The sequence below is a fragment of the Hyperolius riggenbachi genome, chromosome 3 (genome assembly GCF_040937935.1).
Source record: "Hyperolius riggenbachi isolate aHypRig1 chromosome 3, aHypRig1.pri, whole genome shotgun sequence".
Taxonomy (NCBI): Eukaryota; Metazoa; Chordata; class Amphibia; order Anura; family Hyperoliidae; genus Hyperolius; species Hyperolius riggenbachi.
The window spans coordinates 348378473-348403567 of record NC_090648.1 but is presented as its reverse complement, the minus strand read 5'-3'; positions in this window follow the sequence as shown (position 1 = coordinate 348403567).

Sequence of the window (25095 nt, the reverse complement as noted above, 5' to 3'; positions counted from 1 at the left end):
TAGTTTTCCTCATCTAAAATGTGCTCTTCTCTGGCTATGCAAAGTGCTGGCAATGGAGCATACGCTTACCTGTCCATGTCTGCCAGCAAACACCTCCTATGCAATGTATCCTCTCCCCATTCCCACTGGTGCGTCTGCACTCTGTGAACGACATGGATGTTTAAATGCATTTAGGTATAAAGGGATATTGTAATGTACATATATTTTGACAAATATTCTCATTTGTATGAAAATGGGATGCTATTATGGGAAAATGAAAATGGCCATATTCACCCATTGCTCACCAGTAGCTTGCCTTTCTTAGTCAGGCCATGACCTTCGCCAGCAGCACTGATGAGGGGTAGAGATGGCCATGATTAGGAGAACTCATGGAGAAGCATGTGATCAGTTTTTGATCAGCTGATAGATTTGTAGGGTTCTGATTTGCTGTGATAACTTCCCCGTTTAACACATGATCAGGACCAGCAAATCAGAACCTTACAAATCTATCAGCTAATCAAAGTGATCACATGCTTCTCCATGAGTTCTCCTAAGCAGGGCGATCCCTAATGAAGGGTTGTCCTATGTGATTGTAACATTTGCAAATGGCCCTGCTCCATTATTTTGAGGAGGAGTTCTTCACTTTATAATTCAAATTCTTCAAGACATTAAAATTCAAACCTCAATGTTTTGTGTCCTAACTGTGTGGAAGGTCAGCACATCTCCTATGAAGAGATAGGTTACTAATGACCTTCCCCAGTGTAACAACACTTTACTTAAAATAATGGTTCTTGCATGGTTGTCAGTGATAATAATAATAATAATCAAGGCTGGATGTATACTTTTTTAGCCCCTGGGCCAATTCTTGTGGTCTCCCTTCCATGTGTCATGTGTAACATCCATGTACATTAGCCCTCTCCTTTATGTACAACCTCTTTGGGCAGCATATTCCCTTTTTATTGAATTGATCTCCATTTGCCAATTTTTTTTCTACCAGTAGTCTTCTCTTCCATATGAAGCAGCCCATCTTACATGTCCAGCTACCCCCTGGGGAAGCAGCTGCCAAGGCCCAGGTCTTTGTTTCCTTTCCAGAAATCAGGCTCTTGTAATAGTAATAACGATCCTTCCTGTGTGTAAAAAAGCATTCACGAAGGCCTGTAAAGTAGCTTTTCTCGATGTCACGAATGCTTAACTTGAGATGTACTATTGTACACATCCCACATCTCTATTCATGCCCTAAACCACCCTGTATGTAGCTGCAGGTAATATCTCCAAAATGCAAATGATGATTTTTTTTTTTGAAACTCTGCTGCAGAATGATTCTCAGGGCGGCTTTGTAGAGCATTATTATGTTTGTGACTCGCTATATTACTCCCCTTGATATATCTTTTAAATAGTACAGTACTTAAAGTCAAAGATGTAATAGTAGCACATGTAAAAATAATAGCAGTTTATATTATAAGAATTTAAAATATTCAATAATTTTATGAACTTTGGTTTGTTTGCAGGTGTTTAATTTAACGTAAGTAGTCAAAGTGGACCTATACTTCGATGAGCAAAGGTAAAAGTATTTATATCCTGAAGGAATGATTTCCCACACTGACCAAAGCAAAGCTGACCAGTATAGATTGGTGAGAAAAAATAACCGTATTTTGTTTGGTTCAGGAGTACAGTGGGGTTGAAATTCCCCCGAGGGCTAACATAACTTATGATGATTATACTGGCCCTGCTGACTTGTTTTGGCACAATAACTGGTCCAGTATACGTAGTTCTAAGGAGCTCTCTAACCCTCAAAAGAAATATAAAACTCATTGCATCCCTAAGTATTAGCCTGTATACACACATTGTGAGTGCTTTCTGAGCGCTTTTCTGACCTTCAGTGCCGTCTGAGTGGTTTTAAAAAAAATTGCTCCCATTAATGCGCATAAATTTTTTTTGAAAAATCGTGAATGCTGCAATTTCAAGTCAATGGGAGCATTTTTTTTAAAAAAATGCTCAGACCGCATTGAAGGTCAGAAAAGACCTCACAGTGGCCCATATGCAATTCACTTTTTCACCTGAGTTTTCTCCTAGGTGATATTTTCACAGCTTGTAAATAAAAGGCCTTTTACACCCCCAGCAAAGGAATAAATAATCAAATTAATTTTGACAGTACTTTTTCACCTACTTTTTAGTACTTTTTACATTGCAAAGTGTTAAAAAGTTAATTTAAATTAAAGATGAAAAATTATCTCCTAGGAGAAAACTCAGGAGAAAAAAAAGGAATTGCATATGGCCCAGTGTGTCTACAGGCTTACTCTGAATCAGCATGTTTCCCCTTCACTACATACAAGCCAATGTTTGTTTTTGTTTTTTCTTGTTGAGAGTTTTGGAAAAGTTTCCCTGAGACAGCAAAACCTACAGAAACCTACAAAACCATACAGGTCCTCTTTCATACTGACAGTGCGGGAAATGTTTCCCTGAGATAATAAACCTTCGCAAACACCGTAGAAGTCATACAGGCGAAAGTTCTTTTTCATACTGATCGTGAGAGGAATGCTTCTCTGAGATAGTGAACTTTTGTGAATACCAGAGAAGGCATATAGGAGAGAATTTTTTGTTATGACGAGAGTGTGGGAAATGTTTCCCTGAAACAGAACAACTTCACAAACACCAGAGAAGTTTTTCAAACTTTACTGAACAGCAGAGATGCTTTGAAAACAAGCATTCCATTTTATTTTAGAGAGTGCAAAATGTTTTCTGACAAAGTAACCCTTTATAATTGCTCAGCACAGTGGAAAGTAGGTTCATGAAAATTCCAGCACAGCTTAAAGCCCTAAAGGGGTTATAGATATCTGTGTGATCATTTATCTGGTTACTGCCATGCACCAGTTAATATTCCATAGGATTTAGGATTTAAGCAGAAATCAGACTGGATATCTGTTTGAACACAAACATGGGTATCTCTCTACTGCTTGATGCAGCACAAAGCTAGGAAACCACTATAGCATGCTTCTCTCCTCTATGACCCTTCTGTACTCCCACTGTGCTCCATCTGACAAAGGATGGCCTTTCCCAATCAATGGGCATTTATTGTATTGACCAAGAGAGCTACTGTATAGTCAGCTGCATAAAATACTGGGTTCAGCTGGACTGCGTACTGGTTAAGACTGTCACCTTTGATACATGGCCAGATATTTTGGAAAGGCCACAAAGGCCCAGGCCTTGGGCGGCTGTTGCCAAAGGGGACACCTAAACATGAAAGAGGAGCTGCTACACGTGAAATAGGAAGCTGAAAATGGGGCGCAACACATGAAAAAAACTGATGCCCAAGGAAGCTGTTTGTGAAAGAGACGGTCTATGGTACGCGTACGTTAAAAAAGGGCGCCGGGAAAAAAGGGCGCAGGGTTTTAAACGATAATCACGAATAACGTTTAAAAAAAAATTGTGCTATAATTCATTTCAAAATAATGTTTTATAAAGTTATAAATCATTAAATAATGTGTATGAAATCGGCAATTTTAAAAACGTTAATCTTCCCTGTTTAAAAAGTGAAATTTATAATAACGTTTTATAAAACATTAATAAGAATTTTACTAACGCTATACCTGCGTACGTTAAAAAGGGGCGCTGGGAAAAAAGGGCGCGGGGTTTTAAACGATAAACATGGATAACGTTTAAAAATATAATGTACTATATTTCGTTTAAAAATAATGTTTTATAAAGTTATAAATCATTAAATAATGTGCATGAAGTTGGCAATTGTGAAAACGTTAATCTTCCGTTTAAAAAGTGAAACGTATAATAACGTTTAAAAAAAATAGTAAGTAACCCTCCCTGTACCTACCCCTAACCCCTAGACCCCCGTGTTGGTGCCTAAACCTAAGACCCCCCTGGTGGTGCCTAAACCTAAGACTCCCCTGATGGTGCCTAAACCTAAGACTCCCCTGGTGGTGCCTAAACCTAAGACCCCCCTGTTGGTGCCTAAACCTAAGACCCCCCTGGTGGTGCCTAAACCTAAGACCCCCCTGTTGGTGCCTAAACCTAAGACCCCCCTGTTGGTGCTTAAACCTAAGACCCCCCTGGTGGTGCCTAAACCTAAGACCCCCCTGTGATAAGCATTAATAACGTATGGAAAAAATATTGTGCTGTTTTTCGTTTAAAAATAATGTTTTAAAAAAGATTGTACTGTTTTTCGTTTAAAAATAATGTTTAAAAAATTATAAATCATAAAATAATGTGTAATCATGAGAAGCAGTTATAAAACAGTAAAAGTCTCCGGGCGCCGCTTATAAAACGTTATTTTTCTCCGGCGCCCTTTTTTCCTGTCGGGCGCCCATTAAACGATATTTATTATGGGAGTGAATGGCGGCGCCCGATTTGTCCACTTGCCTCAGGCGCCCGAATTTACTGTTACCGCTATACCTAACCCTACTCTCACACAGAACCCTCCCTGTACCTATCCCTAACCCCTAGACCCCCCTGTTGGTGCCTAAACCTAAGACCCCCCTGTTGGTGCCTAAACCTAAGACCCCCCTGGTGGTGCCTAAACCTAAGACCCCCCTGTTGGTGCCTAAACCTAAGACCCCCCTGTTGGTGCCTAAACCTAAAACCCCCCTGTTGGTGCCTAAACCTAAGACCCCCCTGGTGGTGCCTAAACCTAAGACCCCCCTGTTGGTGCCTAAACCTAAGACCCCCCAGTGATAAGCATTAATAACATTTTTAAAAAAATATGGTGCGGTTTTTCGTTTAAAAATGTTAAAAAAAAATTGTACGGTTTTTCGTTTAAAAGTAATGTTTTAAAACATATTGTACTGTTTTTCGTTTAAAAATAATGTTTAAAGAATTATAAATCATTAAATAATGGGTAATCATGAGAAGCAGTTATAAAACATTAAAAGTCTCCAGGCGCCGCTTTTAAAACGTTATTTTTCTCCGGCGCCCTTTTTTCCTGTTGGGCGCCCATTAAACGATATTTATTATGGGAGTGAATGGCGGCGCCCTTTTTGTCCACCTGCCTCATGCGCCCAAATTTCCTGCTTCCCTATGGTACATGGATGATGCACATGGAAGAGGGGGCTGCACATGGAATGGGAGGGACGCTGCTGCACATGGAAGGCGAGCCACAACATACTTGGCCTAGGGGCACAAAAAGTGGCAGCTTGGAAATAAGCCTAAACTATTAGAAATGGCAAATGCACATTTGATTCAAGCTTCAAACAATTTGCATTAAATTTAAATTCAAGCTGAGTGTAACAATAGCCCCTGCAAGTGATGCAAGCGCAGGGGGGCCCATGGGGAGAGAATCTGCAGGGGGGGGGGGCATGGGGAGAGAATCTGCAGGGGGGGGGCGTGGGGAGAGAAGCTGCAGGGGGGGCCGTGGGGAGAGAAGATTCTTTTCCCTGTCCTGAGAGATTGACAACTAATGGTGCAGAGAGAAAAAGCTTTCTGCTCTCTGAACAATGTTCTCATGACTGCATGTGATCAGACACATATAAGAATTCATACAAAGTTTTGTAGACAAAGTTTTGTAGACAGTCCCTATTCAGTGTGCAACAGGGTCTTGTGTACAGGGCCCTGTGTCCAGCCTCTCCACTCCGTTCCCAAGTGCTGTGTACTGTATTGATGCTGCCAGATGAGTCTGCAGAGCCAGTTCTGCTCCATCAGAGGTGGACAGAGTGAGCGTAATAAGAAGCTGAGGCTGGAAGCTCACTTGTCTGTCAGTTTTTTATGTGCATTTTTCTGTATGCGTGTTCTGCACACCAGGGGCTTGTTTCACTAAACTGTGATAACTCATATAATAGCAGTTTTCACGCGCATTTTCACATTTGCGCTTTCACACGAAAACTTGCATTTGCGTGGAAAAGTTCACGATTCTACTCGCAAGTTCGCGATCGCGCCAAATCGAAAATGTGCACGAAAACGGCCGTGATATGAGTTATCACAGTTTAGTGAATCAAACCCCATGTGTGTCTGTATGTGAGAAAACATTTTATCACAGAAACTAATGTAATTGATAGACAAAATGTGTGCAGTGCTTCACTGCTGTCAGTTTTTATCTGTCTGGTCTACCTTTCCAATTTCTGTTTTTATTGTTGTTTTTTGGGCGGGGGGGGGGGGGGGGGGGGGGATCTGGAACCCCTTCCAAAGTTTTTACAAGGGGGCCCAATGATTTCTAGTTGTGCCCCTGTCTGTATGGGTTCTTTCACACAGATGAATCACAGAGGTATAGTTTACCTTGCTGTCGCTCTTGTTTATCTGCCAGGTGCTACCTTACATATTCTGACTCCTGACACTTGCAGACACCTTACACATACTGACACTTGCAAACACCTGACATACACTGACACTTGCAGACACCTGACATGTACTGACTCCTGACACTTGCAGACACCTGTCATGTACTGACTCCTGACACTTGCAGACACCTGTCATGTACTGACTCCTGACACTTGCAGACACCTTACACATACTGACACTGGCAAACACCTGACATACACTGACACTTGCAGACACCTGACATGTACTGACTCCTGACACTTGCAGACACCTGTCATGTACTGACTCCTGACACTTGCAGACACCTTACACATACTGACACTTGCAAACACCTGACATACACTGACACTTGCAGACACCTGTCATGTACTGACTCCTGACACTTGCAGACACCTGACATGTACTGACTCCTGACACTTGCAGACACCTGACATGTACTGACTCCTGACACTTGCAGACACCTTACACATACTGACACTTGCAAACACCTGACATACACTGACACTTGCAGATACCTGACATGTATTGACACTTGCAGACACCTGACATGTACTGACTCCTGACACTTGCAGACACCTGACATGTACTGACTCCTGACACTTGCAGACACCTGTCATTTACTGACTCCTGACACTTGCAGACACCTTACACATACTGACACATGCAGGCACCTGACACTTGCACTGTAACTTTCTTCCTGTATATGCACTGATATGAGGCGGGCCGCTGTCCTGTCACAGGGCCTGGGGGCAACTAAACTGGCTACCTATACTGGGGCTGGGGGCAGGGGCGTAACTAGAAATCACTGGGCCCCCCTGCGAATATTTGGATGGGGCCCCCCCATAGGTGCCAAATAATCGTAATGGGGCAGTGTTTCACTGTAAATTAATTGTAAAGTGGGCAGCATTTTACCAGACAATCGTAATGTGGGCCAGAAAATCGTAATGTGGGCAGAGTTCACCAGAAAATCGTAATGTGGGCCTTTAGAAAATCATAATGTGGGCAGAGTTCACCAGAAAATCGTAATGTGGGCAGAGTTCACCAGAAAATCGTAATGTGGGCACCAGTCACCAGAAAATCGTAACGTGAGCAGCAGTCACCAGAAAATTGTAACGTGGACAGCATACACCAGACAATCGTAATGTGGGCAGCGTTCACCAGAATATCGTAATGTGGGACAGAAAATCGTAATGTGGGCAGAGTTCACCAGAAAATCGTAATGTGGGCAGCGTTCACCAGAAAATTGTAACATGGACAGCATTTACCAGACAATTGTAACGTGGGCAGTGTTCAACAGAAAATCGTAATGTGGGCCAGAAAATCGTAATGTGGGCAGCAGTCACCAGAAAATCCTAATGTGGGCAGCATACACCAGAAAATCGTAATGTGGGCAGCAGACACCTGAAAATCTCAATGTGGGCAGCAGACACCTGAAAATCGTAATGTGGGCAGCAGGCACCTGAAAATCGTAATGTGGGCAGCAGACACCAGAAAATCGTAATGTGGGCAGCAGACACCTGAAAATCGTAATGTGGGCAGCAGACACCAGAAAATCGCAATGTGGGCAGCAGTGACCAGAAAATCGCAATGAGGGCAGCAGTGACCAGAAAATCGTAATGTGGGCAGAGTTTACCAGAAAATCGTAATGTGGGCACCAGTCACCAGAAAATCGTAACGTGAGCAGCAGTCACTAGAAAATTGTAACGTGGACAGCATACACCAGACAATCGTAATGTGGGCAGCGTTCACCAGAATATCGTAATGTGGGACAGAAAATCGTAATGTGGGCAGAGTTCACCAGAAAATCGTAATGTGGGCAGCGTTCACCAGAAAATTGTAACATGGACAGCATTCACCAGACAATCGTAACGTGGGCAGCGTTCACCAGAATATCGTAATGTGGGACAGAAAATCGTAATGTGGGCAGTGTTCAACAGAAAATCGTAATGTGGGCCAGAAAATCGTAATGTGGGCAGCAGTCACCAGAAAATCCTAATGTGGGCAGCATACACCAGAAAATCGTAATGTGGGCAGCAGACACCAGAAAATCGCAATGTGGGCAGCAGACACCTGAAAATCGCAATGTGGGCAGCAGTGACCAGAAAATCGTAATGTGGGCAGCAGACACCTGAAAATCGCAATGTGGGCAGCAGACATCAGAAAATCGTAATGTGGGCAGCAGACACCTGAAAATCGTAATGTGGGCAGCAGACACCTGAAAATCGTAATGTGGGCAGCAGGCACCTGAAAATCGTAATGTGGGCAGCAGGCAACTGAAAATCGTAATATGGGCAGCAGACACCAGAAAATCGTAATGTGGGCAGCAGACACCTGAAAATCGTAATGTGGGCAGCAGACACCAGAAAATCGCAATGTGGGCAGCAGTGACCAGAAAATCGTAATGTGGGCAGCAGACACCTGAAAATCGTAATGTGGGCAGCAGTGACCAGAAAATCGCAATGAGGGCAGCAGTGACCAGAAAATCGTAATGTGGGCAGCAGACACCTGAAAATCGTAATGTGGGCAGCAGACACCAGAAAATCGCAATGTGGGCAGCAGTGACCAGAAAATCGCAATGAGGGCAGCAGTGACCAGAAAATCGTAATGTGGGCAGCAGACACCTGAAAATCGTAATGTGGGCAGCAGTGACCAGAAAATCGCAATGAGGGCAGCAGTGACCAGAAAATCGTAATGTGGGCAGCAGACACCTGAAAATCGTAATGTGGGCAGCAGTGACCAGAAAATCGCAATGAGGGCAGCAGTGACCAGAAAATCGTAATGTGGGCAGCAGACACCAGAAAATCGCAATGTGGGCAGCAGACACCTGAAAATCGTAATGTGGGCAGCAGTCACCTGAAAATCGCAATGTGGGCAGCAGACACCTGAAAATCGCAATGTGGGCAGCAGACACCTGAAAATCGTAATGTGGGCAGCAGTCACCTGAAAATCGCAATGTGGGCAGCAGACACCTGAAAATCGTAATGTGGGCAGCAGTCACCTGAAAATCGCAATGTGGGCAGCAGACACCTGAAAATCGCAATGTGGGCAGCAGACACCTGAAAATCACAATGTAGGCAACAGACACTAGAAAAAAAATGCACCTGTTAAAAAAAACAACAATTCACTTACCTGACAGAAGTCTTCTCCTCTCCCGGCATCTGGCTCGCAGCTCCCCGAGTCCTCCTGCAGCACATCTCCCGCGCTGACAGGCAGAGTGCACGGCTACGGCAAGATGGCTGCCGAAGCCCTGTACTAGAGACACAAATAGTCTCCAGTGCAGGGCTTCTTCGGCGGCCATCTTGCCGTAGCCCTGCTCTGCCTGCCGGAGACTATGCAGGCTGCTGGAGCGGGGCTGCGGGGAATGAACTGGCGCAGCGTCTATTAGACGCTGCGGCCAGTTGAGCACCTTGCTGGGGGGTCCAGAGCAGCGCTCCCCCCACGCACAGTGAGCGGGCCCCAGAGCAGCCCCGGGCCCCCCTGCGGCTGAGGGGGTCGCATCCCCGGTAAGTACGCCGGTGGCTGGGGGCAACTAAACTGGCTACCTATACTGGGCCTGGGGCAACTAAACTGGCTACCTATACTGGGGACAGCTATACTTACTACCTACTGGGGGCAAGTACACTGACTACTTTTACTAGGGGCCACTATATATGGCTGACCTATACAGTGGGCACCTATACCTGGCTATCTACCTACCAATACTTAGAGTGTTTTTTTTTCCTTTCTTTGGTTGCACTGCAGCTATGATGTGTGGTGCAAATTGCCGAGTGCTGTGGGATTATTTCAAAGTCTAGAACCTCTAGACAAGGTCAGCTGGGGGAAGCTAAACAGATATATGTTTATTTTCTAATGAATCACCATCTTGATTATTGTTAGCCTAGTATTGTAATATTATTGTATTTATACATGCTGTTTTATTTCATAAAGCAAGGAAAAAATTGCACAATGAAATAAGAGAAATGATCGTTCACTAACCTGCACTAATGTTGGAAAGACTCAGTATTAGAAAAAGCTCTTCATGTCTGATATAAATAATGTCCTGAGCGCACAGCTCCTTCTTCACACATCTGAAACATCTGAAACAAATCTATGTTTGATCAGCATCCCTCTTATCTCAATGATTTTTTTTTACACATCGACATCTTAAAAAGTCGACTTGGCTAGATACCTGAATTAGCACAAACTATGTTTACTTAATGGAAATATCAGTTGAAAGGGCAGATTTCACAGACTTATGTGATGCGGGCAGAATTAAAGCAATCTCATAGTGTCTTGTTGTACGTGAAACAGGTTACATAATACCTTCCTTATTTTAGTTGATCTGTCCATCAGGTTCAATCAGTAAGTATGGTACAGCAATGCCCTGCATACTGGCATCTCCCAGATGATCCACAGGAAGGCAAAAAACCTTATGGTGGCCATACATCTAGCTATTGTGCAGTTTAATAAACCATCCAATTCAATATATTTTGATAATTTTATTGAAATCTTTTACTGAAATCTTTGTCCAATGTGGTGAGTTGGGGTTCACAGTGGTAATAACGTGCAATATTGCACTAACCACTGGCCACTGTCCCCCCACCCGCCAGTGCCCTTGCATTGTAAATCTTATCTGTCTATCTGCCACAACTCCTAGTCTCCACTGCTGTCTCCCTCGAGCACCACTGGGCACGTGTGGTGTGATGTCACACAGGTCTCAGGGAGACCTGGAGTTGGTGCAGCTGGGGGGCATTAACATTAGGGGAGCAGCCAGGCGGATGGAAAGCAATTGGGAATTGACTTGCGATATATATGGACAGCCAACAGACCTCTCTCCAATGAGATTCGATCAGAGAGAGAGATCTGTCTCCTGGTCAATCTGACCATAGATTGCTAGATGTATGGGCATCTTTACAAGCCTCGGGCCAATTAGGCTTGTAAACGCACTGCCCCCCTTCAATCAGTGATGAACGCGGCTGCAAGACTCATCCATTCTTCGCACCGCTCTGCATCCACATCTCCCCTTTGTGAATCCCTGCACTGGCTCCCTATCCGTCTCAGGATAAGTTTCAAGATTCTATGCCTGGCGTATAAATCTGTGCACAAAACATGCCCTACCTACATCTCGCATCTTGTTCACAAGTATACACCAGGTCGCCCCCTCCGTTCCTCCAACGACCTTCGCCTCACCACCCCGCGCATTTCACACTCCCATGCCCGCCTGCAGAATTTCTCAAGAGCTGCCCCCACCCTCTGGAATGCCCTTCCACCACCCATCAGACTTGCTCCCTCTTTCAACACATTCAAGCAAGCCCTCAAAACCCACCTCTTTACGATGGCCTACCCACCTCCTACCACACAGTAACTCTCTAAGGAATATTTAACATCCCCCCCCTAGTGTTTCCACCCCTCCCTTTAGATTGTAAGCCTCTGGCAGGGTCCTCCACTCCCTGGTGTAATCTACAGGATCATGTGCTCCTGTCCTATGACAGCCTGTACTTGTATTACTGGGCCTACCTAACCAGCCCATATTGCATGATCATGTATTTTGTACAATTTGTATGTATAACTTTGTTCTATGTGTATAACCCTATGTATGTCATCCTTGTATCATTGTATATATTTATTGTCCAGCGCTGCGTAATATGTTGGCGCTTTATAAATACAATAAATAATAATAATAATAATAGGCTTAAAAGAGCAAAAAAATCCTTCCCGACTCCAGATGGCAATCTGATAAAATCCCTGGATCAACACCGCCAGGATTCACCATGTAATTATACCTATGGATTTCCTTCAATGTAAAAGAAAAGTTCCAGTAGACAGGGGAGAGGCGGCGCGACATGACGTAGGCACGTGAGTGTGCGTCTCCGTGGTCCCTCCCTCCTGCTAATGCGAGCCCTCGCTATGGCGTGGTACGCCTAACCCACCCGGAGAAAGCTGGAAAGAGCCGGTGAACCCTCGCTGCTCCTGCTGCCGGAGGTACGCGTCCCCGGAGACCATCCCTCGTGCTAGCGTGAGTCCTCGCCTCGGCGTGGTGCGCCTAGCCCGGCTGAGGAAGGCTTGAAAAGGTGACGGAGACGGAGGAAGAAGCCGGGGAGGGTGGCCGATGGCTGGTAGGACCAAAAAGAGGGGAGCGGAGAGTGCAGCACCGACATCACCACAGACGGGCACCCATAAAGGTACGCAGCGGTCGGCAGCAGACTACTTCTCCCCAGGGCCCGCAAAGATGGCGGAAAAAACAGCGGAGAACTCCCCAAAGCTTGCCCAGCCACAGAAAAAGAAGGGAAGCGAGTTGGAGGAGATTTGGGTATACTTGAAAAACCTCCCAACAAAACAAGATCTTGTGGAACAGTTGGATAGAGTCCTGGCAGTGAACGCACAGGAAGTCCAGGCCATTAGGACTGAAATGGAAGTGATTAAAGATAAATTTGCGCAAATGGAAGGAGAGTTAAATCGTATTAAGAAGGAAGTGGCTGACTTGCGTAAGGAAAATGTAAAGCAACAAGCAATAAAGGGAGCGTTGTGTGCTCAGGTGGAGGACTTACAAAATCGATCCCGCAGGAATAACATAAGAGTTCGAGGCCTAGCGGAGTCAGTGGGACCTGGAGCTATAATGACGACCCTGCAGAAGGTATTTAATGGCGCTTTGGGAAGAGAACCAGACCAGCAGCTGCTAATGGACAGAGCACATAGGGCTTTAAAGCCACAGACATGAGATGACTCAAGTCCAAGGGATGTTATTTGCCGTCTGCACTATTTTTCTGATAAAGAATGTATAATGGAAGCAGCACGTAAGCAGATACAGTTTACATATGATGGGAAGTCGTTAACGCTGTTCCAGGATCTGTCTCCAGTTACACTAAAGCAGAGGAGGGCATTGAGACCATTACTACAGATAATGCAGAAAGTGGAAGTGACATATAGATGGGGATACCCCTTTTCATTGATAGCTCGAAGGGGGCCTGTATCATATACTTTAAAGCACCCGAGAGACCTCCCGGACATGCTGAAGGTGCTGGAACTGCCGGAGGTCGAGCTGCCGGATTGGGTTCCGGAGGATCTATTTCTGGATAGGAGAAAAGAAAGATCGGGAAGGACATGAAGTATCATTGAACTGAACTGAACACGCAGAAATGGTGAAGTATATAGGTCTTGATGGCCTGGTGCCTTGAACATAAAATGGGGGTCTGGGTGACTTTTTGCACTAAGGGAGGAATGTGTGACCTGAAGACATTATTAGAGGAGCCCCCATGGACCACCGGGTGACAAGCGGGAGAGTTGATACCCTCAAATGGTGGTGGGGGGGAGGGGCTGTGTGGAGGTGGGGGGGGATAGTGGTGATGGGTGGGAGAACAGAAGAGTGAATAAAGGTATAATATAAGTGATTTGGGGAAAAGAAGATGGAAATGAAGATGATTTGCACCTTAAAGGGGAAGGGGAATATAGAATCAATGTGGGAATATAGGACTTAATCCTCATTTTTAGAGGTCTTATTAAGGATGTACACAATGGATTTGAGAATAGATTGTATTGAAATTATAAAGAAATTGCACTAAAGTATAAGAAGGTAATTTAACTAGTATAGGGTGAGATGGGGGATGTATAGGGCAAGCACAAGAATGGTTGATTTATGTTGTGTTTTTTGATTATGTATTTGGTGATCTCTCTCTTTCTACCTGTCTTCCCTCCTGCAGGGTAATGAGGTATAAAGGAAATGGGGGTGTGGAGGTAACAAAAGAATGTGGGAATCCTAGGATGATATAAGCTTGTATTGAGTTGAAATACGGAGGGTGATAAGCATGAAAATTGCGGAGGTGAGGCGGGGGAGAGGGAGGGGGACCTACTTTGGTTAATGTCTTTGACTTGTATATATATATTTTTCTTTTGCTTGCGTGGTGGTCTGGGGGGCCCGGTGGGGGGGGGGGGGGGGCGGGGCCGGGGCCGGGTGGGGGGCCCGGTGGGTCATTTTTTCTTTGATCATGGGACAGCTCGCTGATTGGGGACCCGGGCCCATGAATGGCTCTCTTTGATGGCGCATTGGCGGAGGGGGGAATGTGAGGGCGGGGGTGGGTGATGGGGGAAGGGGGCTTGCTTCCCCCCCCTCCGCCCCCCGCCCCCCGGCCTGCGCCCTGATTTGGGGGGCGACGGTCGGGGGGCGGCTGGCCCGCGGCGGCGTGCGCCTGGGGGGTGCTCGGCGAGACTGGCCGGGCGCCCGCTGGGCGCGCGTCGGCGCGGGCCGGTGGTGGGTTCCGGGGGGGGGGGACGGGGGGACGGCGAGTTGTGTCGGCGCTTTGTACCCCAGGGACCATGGAGAAGGGTCCAGAAGGGAGTAGTGGATGTCTCCCCAGAAAGAGACATGTTCTCAAGAACCCCCTGAGGGGGTATAGTGGATTAAATCCACTAAGATGGTGGGTTGTGTATGTGTTGAGTGGTGTAGAGAATGAGGGGATGAATGGAAAGGTTTTCCACTTCGAGTATCTCTCTGAATATGTTAGTGTCAAGAACTTGTCCTGGATGCCATCCTTAGCTGAGAAAGAAAACGATAGGATTAATGAGCCAACTTACATTTCTGTCCTTAAACGTCTGTGGCTTGAATATCCCGGAAAAAAGGACAATGCTGTTGCAGTTCCTTCATAGATCTAAAGTACATATAGCTTTCATTCAAGAGACACACTTGAGGGGAGCAATACACCCAAAATTAACGGATAAAAGATTTCCATATTCTTATTATAGTAATTCTCAGGATACTAAAACCAAAGGGGTGGCAATAATAATTTCAAAGGAGGTCAAGGTAGAAAATATAGAGAAACTTACAGACAATGATGGTAGATTATTATATATTAAGGGAACCTTTAATTCACAAAAATTAACCTTGGGCACAGTGTATGCCCCGAATGTGGCTCAGGTGGCATTTATGGACAAGGCCTTGGACGCATTGGATGGATTTGCGGATGGTCCGAGACTGATAGCGGGAGACCTCAATTTTGTCCTTGACCCGGATCTAGACTCATCTACGGGAGGGTCTAGCCTCTCTCAGGGGGTAATAAGAAGATGTAAACAAAGACTGGTTAAATCACAATTGATAGATATTTGGCGAATACAGCACCCAGTGGAGAGAGACTATACCTTTTATTCAAACCCACATGATAAATACTCGAGATTAGATTATTTTTTGATCTCGCATAGTCTTCTCTCGGAGAAAATAAATACAGATATAGGGGTGGTAACGCTGGCAGATCATGCCCCAATTTTCCTGGAGTTGGGTTTAAGGGATCAAAGTAAAAAACAGTATAACTGGAAAATGAATGTCTCCTTGCTGGGTAGGGAAGATATAGTTAAAAGGATAACGAAGGAATTAAAGGAATACTTTGAAATTAATACTACCACTGATGTGTCTCCTATAAGTGTATGGGAGGCACACAAGTGTGTGATTCGGGGAATTTTAATCCAGGAGGGGAGTAGAATCAAAAAGGAAAGGGAAAGGGAAATGATGGAGTGTATACAAAGAATAACCAATTTAGAAAAGACACATAAGAAGACCCTATTACATGAAATAAAAGGGGAATTGGTGGCAGAAAGGGAGAAATTAAAATCAATGATGTTTATAAAGGCACAATATGCGGCACATAGATGTAAAAGACACTATTATCAATATGGAGACAAGGCAGGAAAGATGTTGGCCAGAGCACTAAGAGATCAACAGACAGCAAATCATATCACATATATCTGTGACCCCAGTGGGATTAAACATTATAAAAGTGAAAAGCAGGCGGAATTATTTAAACTGTACTATGGAAAATTATATAACTTAAAGAAAACAAAATTAAAGGAATATGAGCTCACGCAATACTTAGAAAAAAGCGGATTGGGGAAAATAAGTATAGCAGAAATAGAACAGATGGAAGCACCAATTACGGGGTGGGAACTGAAAAGAGCCATACAAAGTATGGCCAGAGGGAAAGCCCCTGGCCCGGATGGCTTTGGGATAGAATATTTTGAGAAATTTTTTCAAGATTTGGAATCCCACTGGGTGTCAACATTAAATGCCCTGGTAGATGGGAAGGGGGATCAAAGAGGATGGGGTCGGGATTCCTTGGAGTCCCACATAGCAGTTATATACAAGCAGGGTAAGGATCCGTCTCAGTGTGCAAATTATAGGCCAATATCGTTATTAAACGTAGACCTTAAGATATATGCAAAAATATTAGCAAACAGAATGCTGCCATGGATACAGGAAATAATACACCCAGACCAGGTGGGGTTTGTCCCTACTAGGGAAGCACGGGATAACACTATGAGGACACTAGATCTGGTCCAGTGGGCTGGAACCTCAGCCGACCCTGTCATGCTGTTATCGACTGATGCTGAGAAGGCTTTTGACAGGGTCGGCTGGGATTGTATAAAAGCTGTATTACACCATATTGGCGTGGGAGTGAACATGAGGACGTGGATCCTTGCCCTGTATGGGGGTTTGACGGCTAGGGTAAGGGTCAACGGTATACTCTCTGATCCTCTGGAAATACAAAATGGCACACGCCAGGGGTGCCCACTGTCACCAATGTTATTCGCGTTGATATTAGAACCATTCCTATGTTCTGTAAGAAATAACCCCGATATCCTGGGTTTTAAGATAGGACAGAGAGAGCATTGTGTTGCAGCATTTGCTGATGACCTGTTGTTTTACGTGCGGAGTCCACACATCTCATTACCAAATTTAATGAAGGAATTTGTGAAATACGGGGACCTGGCAAATTTTAGAATTAATTGGGATAAGTGTCAGGCAATGGGGATAAATATGTCTGAGACGGAGAGGGAAAAGATAAAAACGAATTTCAAATTCCGTTGGGTAACAGAGGCGATTACGTACTTGGGAGTAAAAATACCTGGGGATATCCAAAAAACGTATCAGTTGAATTATTATCCAATCCTGGCCAATCTAAAAAGAGATTTATTAAAATGGAGAAAGATCAAGGTCTCAATGATAGGGAGGATAAATATCCTAAAGATGAACGCAATGCCTAGACTGTTATATATATTCCAAACTGTACCAATTCCTGTACCCATGAAGTACTTCAGAGAACTTAGAAGGGAATTTACGCGGTTTATATGGAAAGATAAATCCCCGAGACAAAAATTTACTACAATAACGTTACCAAAGAATAAAGGGGGGCTAGCGGCCCCAGACCCATATCTGTATTATAGTGCGGCGGTCCTGACCAGGGCCGTGGATTGGCATAGGGGAAGCGAGGTGAAATTATGGGTAGATATTGAACAGAATACGGTGGAATTCCCTATACATAATATCCTATGGTTCTCAGGGTCTTATAAGAGCAGGCATCCAGCAAGTATACTGATAAACCAGACACTTAAGATATTTAATAAATTTAGAGATAAAAAAGCACTTGCCCCAACCCCATCTCCCCTTATGCCAATTCTGAATAATCCAGAGTTCAAGTTGGGATGTAATAGGAAAGAGAATGGAGAGCTTAGAATGGGGAAGGGAGTAAGAGCTAGAGCGTTACTGAAGGAGGAGGGATGGAAATCTGTGAAAGAGTTGGAAGAAGAGTTTAGAGGTGTAAATATTAAATGGTAGAGCCTAATGCAATTCCAACATTTTGTATTATCTAAAGGAAGGAAGGAGGATTTTGGCCGTGAGTTATCAAAGTTTGAACAGATGTGTGACTCCGCACGGGGAACTAAGAGAATTTTAGCAAAAATATATGGGGAATTACTTGAGGGGGAAGACCTAACCAATCAACTAAAGTTGAAATGGCAGGAGGATTTAAAGTATTCCTTTACAGATGAGCAATGGGGGAAGATAATAAAATTGTCATATAGGACATCGATCTCAGCAAGGATTCATGAATCAGGATATAAAATACTTACAAGGTGGTATTTGACGCCGGATAAATTAAAGAAGATGTATGTGGATTTGGATGGGATGTGTTGGAGGTGCGGTGAAAGTGAAGGTACATTTTTTCATATTTTTTGGAACTGCTCAAAGATAAGAGGATTCTGGATGGAAGTTAAATACTATATAAGCAAATTAACAGATATGAAACCTACAGATGATCCAGCCTTTTTCTTATTACATTATAGTGAGGTTAGTGTTGGTAATTATAGGCAATCTTTATGCTGCCATCTGATAAACGCGGCTAGAATTTTAATTGGGAGACATTGGAAGTCCTGTTTGACTCCTCGGATCGCAGAGTGGTTCCAAGAGATACACTATATACAACGTATGGAGGGCTTGACCCATTCAATAAATAAGAAAGAGAAGAAGTTTAAACTGACATGGGAAAAATGGGATAGATTTAATGAGACTCCAGAGTATAGACAAGTGATGGGGTATCTTTGATCACGGGCGGAGGGGACAAGGAATACATAAGAGCTTGATGTCAAAGGGGGTATGGATCCGGGACGGTGGATGAATTGGGAGGGAATAGAGGAGAGAAGAAAAGGGGAAGAGAAAGGGAAGGGAAGAAGAAGAGAGAATGGAAAGGGAAGACGATGTGAATGGGTTGTGTGGATTTGTGAGAAATGAATGAATGAGTGGAAGGCACAACAAGAGGGGTAACGATTGGTTTTATGAGAAGAAAGAAAAGTAGATGGTAGATACTCAAGTAGAAAAGGTTGTTGATAAATCTGTCGATGATAGGGGGTCTCAATATGCATACCCTGTTGTGGTCTATGTTAGATGTTTGTTGTATATGATAAATATTTGATATGAAATTACTAAAAATAAAGAATTTGAAAAAAATATGTTGGCGCTTTATAAATACAATAAATAATAATAATAATAATAGGCTTAAAAGAGCAAAAAAATCCTTCCCGACTCCAGATGGCAATCTGATAAAATCCCTGGATCAACACCGCCAGGATTCACCATGTAATTATACCTATGGATTTCCTTCAATGTAAAAGAAAGCATTCAAGCACCCTTTAAATGCAGATATAGAATTTGCCATAACAACCTCCTTTGGTAATATAGTTCACATTTTTACAACTCTTGCTGTAAAGAACCCCTCACTAAGTACTGTAGTCTGTATCCTTTGCACAAGCCTAGGGACAAACCAATCATCTGCCAATCCTTTCTGACAGGACGCTTGCGGCAGGGCAAGAGAGAAGTTGTATGGCAAATTGGGACAGCTCTGGCCAAAGGTCAAGCCTGCGCAACCAGTAGTCCAAGGGTTCATTGTCGCTGCTTGCAGTGTCTACATCCACACTCAAGGCCAGGTAGTCGGCTACCTGCGGTTCCAGGCGTTGGTGAAGGGTGGATCCGGAAGGACTATGGCGAGGAGTTGGACTAAAGAATGTCCGCATGTCCGACATCACCCTGAGATTGCTGGAGCGTCCTGTCCTTGCCTGCGTGGACTTGGGAGGAGGAGGGTTACTGACAGTGATACCTTGATTGCGTTGTGCAGCCACATCGCCTTTAAACGCATTGTAAAGCATCATTGACAGCTTGTTCTGCAAGTGCTGCATCCTTTCCGCCTTGTGTTGAGTTGGTAACAGGTCCACCACTTTGTGCCTGTACCGAGGGTCTAGTAGCGTGGCCACCCAGTACAGGTCATTCGCCTTGAGTTTTTTGATACGGGGGTCCCTCAACAGGCTGGACAACATGAAAGAGGGCATCTGCACAAAGCTGGATGCAGACATACTCTCCATCTCCTCTTGCTCTTCCTCAGTGACGGGACGCAACTCCTCTTCCTCCCCCCAGCGACGAACAATACCACAGGAACGTGGAGCAGCAGAAGCCCCCTGTGATGGCTGCCGCGGTTGTTCTTCTTCCGCCGCCTCTTCCTCCTCCACAGAAACACCTTCCTCATCATCATCTGAGTCTGACTCCTCTCCTTCCCCACAGGACTCCTCTTCTTCCTCCTCCTCCTCTTCCTCCTCCTCCCCCCTCTGTGCTGCCGCAGGTGTTGTGGAAACATTGGGTTCGGATGTAAATCGCTCCCATGACTCCTGCTGCTGTAACTGTTTTCGTTCACGCTCCTCCACAGCTGTATCCACCACTCTACGCACGGCATGCTCCAGGAAGTAGGCGTAGGGGATCAAGTCACTGATGGTGCCCTCAGCAGGACTCACCAGTTTGGTCACCTCCTCAAAGGGCTCCATGACCCTGCATGCATTTCGCATCAGTGTCCAGTTGTTGGGCCACAACATCCCCATCCTCCTAGATTGTGTCCTTGTACTGTAATGATACAGGTACTGGGTGACGGCTTTCTCCTCGTCTAGCAGACGAGAGAACAGCAGCAGGGTGGAATTCCAGCGAGTCAGGCTATCACAAATCAGGCGTCGCACCGGCAAGTTGTTTCTACGCCGAATGTCCGCAAAGCGTGCCATGGCCATGTAAGAGTGCCTGAAATGCCCACACAACTTCCTGGCCTGCTTCAGGACGTCCTCTAAACCTGGGTACTTGGACACAAATCTTTGCATGACCAGATTCAGCACATGTGCCATGCAGGGTACATGTGTCAGCTTACCCAGATTCAACGCAGAAATGAGATTGCTGCCGTTGTCACACACCACGTTGCCGATCTCAAGCTTGTGCGGGGTCAGCCATTGCTCCACCTGTTTGTTAAGAGCAGCCAGGAGAGCTGCTCCAGTGTGACTCTCCGCTTTGAGGCAAGACATGTCTAGCACTGCGTGACACCATCGTACCTGGCATGCAGCATAGGCCCTGGGGTGCGGGGGCTGTGTAGCTGGAGAGGAGATCGCGACACCAGCCAAGGAGGAGGAGGAGGATGATGACAGCGAAGAGGTGGTAGCAGGCGGAGAGGAGGTGTCTGGAGGCCTGCCTGCAAGCCGTGGAGGTATGACAAGTCGGTCCGCTGCGCAGCCACGTACTCCCTGCTTGCTGCCATTGGTCACCAGGTTGACCCAATGGGCTGTGTACGTAATGTAGTGGTCCTGCCCGTGTTGGCAGACCAGGCATCCGTGGTCAGGTGGACCCTTGACCCAACGCTCTTCGCAATAGATGACACCACTTGCCTCTCAACTGCATGGTACAGTTTGGGTATGGCCTTTTGTGAAAAATAATTGCAACCTGGTATCTTCCACTGCGGTGTACCAATGGCCACAAACTTACTGAAAGCCTCCGACTCCACCAGCTTTTATGGTAATAGCTGGCGAGCTAATAGTTCCGCCACGCCAGCTGTCAGACGCCGGGCAAGAGGGTGACTGGCAGACATTTGCTTCTTATGCTCAAATACTTCCTTCACAGACAGCTGGGTACTGCTGTGGGCAGAGGAGAAGGAGCCGCTCAAGGTAAGAGGCGTTGTGGAGGAGGGTCGCTGTGAAGGTGCAAGGGAAAAAGCGGATGAAGACGATGCACCTGAAGGAGTAAGAGGAGAAGGAGGGTGGCTTGTCTTTTGGGTGCTGCTTTTCCTCAGGTGTTCTTGCCATAGCTGTTTGTGCCTTTTCTCCAGGTGCCTTTGTAAGGCACTTGTCCCTACGTGAGAGGTGGCCTTTCCACGGCTCAATTTTTGCTGGCAGAGAGAACAGATGGCTTTGCTCCGATCTGAGACACACATGTTAAAAAATTTCCAAACCGCTGAGCCCCCCTGGGGTGATGGCGCTACGGTGGCATCAGCAGCTGACGTTGAAGGGCATGTTGGCTGGCTGTCCATAGCTGGCAATACATGGCGCCGGACACTGCCCCCAGCTGTTTCTGAGGATGAGCTCCCTCTGCTTCTATCATGGAGTCGTCACCTCCTACTCCTCTCTGGCTCCCCCTCTGAACTGTCTCCCTGGTCATCTCCTCTACCGGGAACATACGTGGCATCCGTATAATCGTCATCATAATCCTCCTGCCCAGATTCGCTTTCCTCAGACACCTCCTCAACTGCACCAACTTCAGGTGGTTCATCATCCCCCTCCTCACACGTTACGTCCATACTATCGCCACCTAACCGTATGAGGTGGTGTACCTGCGCCTTCTTGTTGTTGTTGCAGTAGTGGCTGTGAATCAGTGATTTCACCACCACCAAATAACTCCTGCGAAGTGTCAAATGCAGCGGATGTGGTGCTTGTTGTAGCGCTGGTCACTGCGGGAGATGAGGTGTTCTGTGTTAAATACTCAAGCACGTCCTCACAATTTTGGGAAGTGATCGCACGTGCCTTCTTCTGAGCACTGTATTTTGGGCCAGGTCCGCACGAAATCACAGCAACACCACCTCGCACAGACCTGTCGGTGCCTGGTGGCCTTCCTCTGGGTCTGCCTCTACCTCTTCCTCTACCTGGTTTGTCTATTTTGTCCATCTCGGGGGGATGCTAGGTATATGCAGTGAGCTGGGTTCACTCAACAGAACAGGTAGTTAGATGCAGTGAGGTGGGTTCACTGAACAGTAAAGGTAGTTAGATGCAGTGAGGTGGGATCACTGAACAGTAAAGGTAGTTATATGCATTGAGGTGGGTTCACTCAACACAACAGGTATTTAGATGCAGTGAGGTGGGTTCACTCAACACAACAGGTAGTTAGATGCAGTGAGCTGGGTTCACTGAACAGTAAAGGTAGTTAGATGCAGTGAGGTGGGTTTACTCAACACAACAGGTAGTTAGATGCAGTGAGGTGGGTTCACTCAACAGTAAAGGTAGTTATTTGCAGTGAGGTGGGTTCACTCAACACAACAGGTAGTTATATGCAGTGAGGTGGGTTCACTGAACAGTAAAGGTAGTTATATGCAGCGAGCTGGGTTCACTTAACACAACAGGTAGTTAGATGCAGTGAAGTGGGTTCACTCAACAGTAAAGGTAGTTATATACAGTGAGGTGGGTTCACTCAACACAACAGGCAGTTATATGCAGTGAGGTGGGTTCACTGAACAGTAAAGGTAGTTATATGCAGTGAGGTGGGTTCACTCAACACAACAGGTAGTTAGATGCAGTGAGGTGGGTTCACTCAACACAACAGGTAGTTAGATGCAGTGAGCTGGGTTCACTCAACACAACAGGTAGTTAGATGCAGTGAGCTGGGTTCACTCAACACAAAGCTAGGTATATGCAGTGATGAGGTTGGTTAAGTATACACAACAGGTACTGGGTATATGCAGTACTGGGTAGTACAATGTGCAGCTCCCTGTCACACACACAGGTAGTCACTGAATGTGCTGAGCTGCTGGCTGGCAGTGGCACACACACTATGAATTAGCAAGGCTGTGCATGCAACAAAAGTGTAAGTTTGACACACAGAAAAAAATAAAAAAAAGTACAGGATTAGCTCTGAAAAGAGCTGTTGAGGGGTGCTATAAAAGCAATAATAATCAGCCAGGAGCAAGCCTTTCCTCTCACTAGCAGGCACACGCGAGAGTGTAATGGCCACCGGAGCCTGCCTTATATAAGGGGGGGTGGGGCTCCAGGGCTTACTGTAGCCTGAATGGCTACAATGTGCCTGCTGACTGTGATGCAGAGGGTCAAAGTTAACCCTCATAGTGCATTATGGGGCGAATCAAACTTCCGCAAAAGTTCGCCTGGTGCAGGCGAACGCGAACCACCAAAGTTCGCCTGGAACCATTCGCTGGCGAACCGTTCGCTACACCTCTACCCACAATATTACTTGCTTTAAAGCGGAATGAAACACAGCATTTCTTCTTTGCTCAAAAAAAATCTTTACAGCATATTATATACTACCACCATTTTTTTTTTTTACTAGAACAGCATTCAATTAGTTAAAGGGACTCAGAGCTCGAATTAAAATCAAAATCTGAACTTACCTGGGGCTTTCTCCAGCCCACCATAGGTCGGAGGTCCCTCGACGTCCATCTGGCTCTTTTCCCAGGGCCTGGTCAGAAATGGCTCCCCGGCGGCTCCCTGGCGACACTGGGCCCGAGTGTCGGGCTCCTCTTCCTGAAACATGACGTCAGTCGTCATCACGGCAGCCGGTGTGACAGTAAGGCGCATGCGCAATTAAACCACACATGCGCAGTACTTTCACGCCGGCTGCCGTGATGAAGCGAGGCAGCCGACGTCATGACGACTGACGTCACCTTTCAGGAAGAGGAGCTCGACACTCGGGCCCAGTGTCGCTGGGAGCCGCCGGGGAGCCATTTCTGACCAGGCCCTGGGAGAAGAGCCATATGGACGTCGAGGGACCGCCTGACCTACGGTGGGCTGGAGAAAGCCCCGGGAAAATTCAGATTTTGATTTTAATTCGAGCTCGGAGTCCTTTTAAACACAGGGCTTGAAAGTTCAGTGCAGAGAAAGCTGGACGCATCTGAAGTGGAGATAATGTTATCTTGTGTTTACTTTATTGTATCAAGTGAGGAATGTGACACATTCTCTGACTGTGTGCAGAAGCTCCTGGACACAGACAGACACTCAAAGCATTTCTGCCTTCAATACAACACGAATAAAACCAGTTATGAATAAAAAGCAAAGGCAGCTCTCAAAGCAAAAAAACTGTACTTTTGGGAACTTGTAATTTCTAAATAAATAATAATACTTATGCATAAATGCAAATATGATAACTGTATGGCAAATAAAAAAGTAGGAAAACTTGTTTTTATTGAATATTATCTCAGGGTTTAACTGCTGCTGCTTGCCATTGAATATGATTATTTAACTTATTGTCAACCAGTACTCCTAAGTCGCTCTTTAACCACTTGAGGACCTAGCCTTTACCCCCCCCCCCCTTAAGGACCAGCGCTGCTTTTTCAGATCTGTGCTGGGTGGGCTCTACAGCCCCCAGCACAGATCTAATGACAGGCAGAGTGACCAGACCGCCCCCCTTTTTTCCCCACTAGGGGGATGATGTGCTGGGGGGGTCTGATCGCTCCTGCATGCGTTGGGTGGCGGGCTAGGGGGCACCTCAAAGCCCCCTCCACCGCAGGATTCCCCCTCTCCCTCTCCTCCCTCCCTTTCCCGAGAGATCGG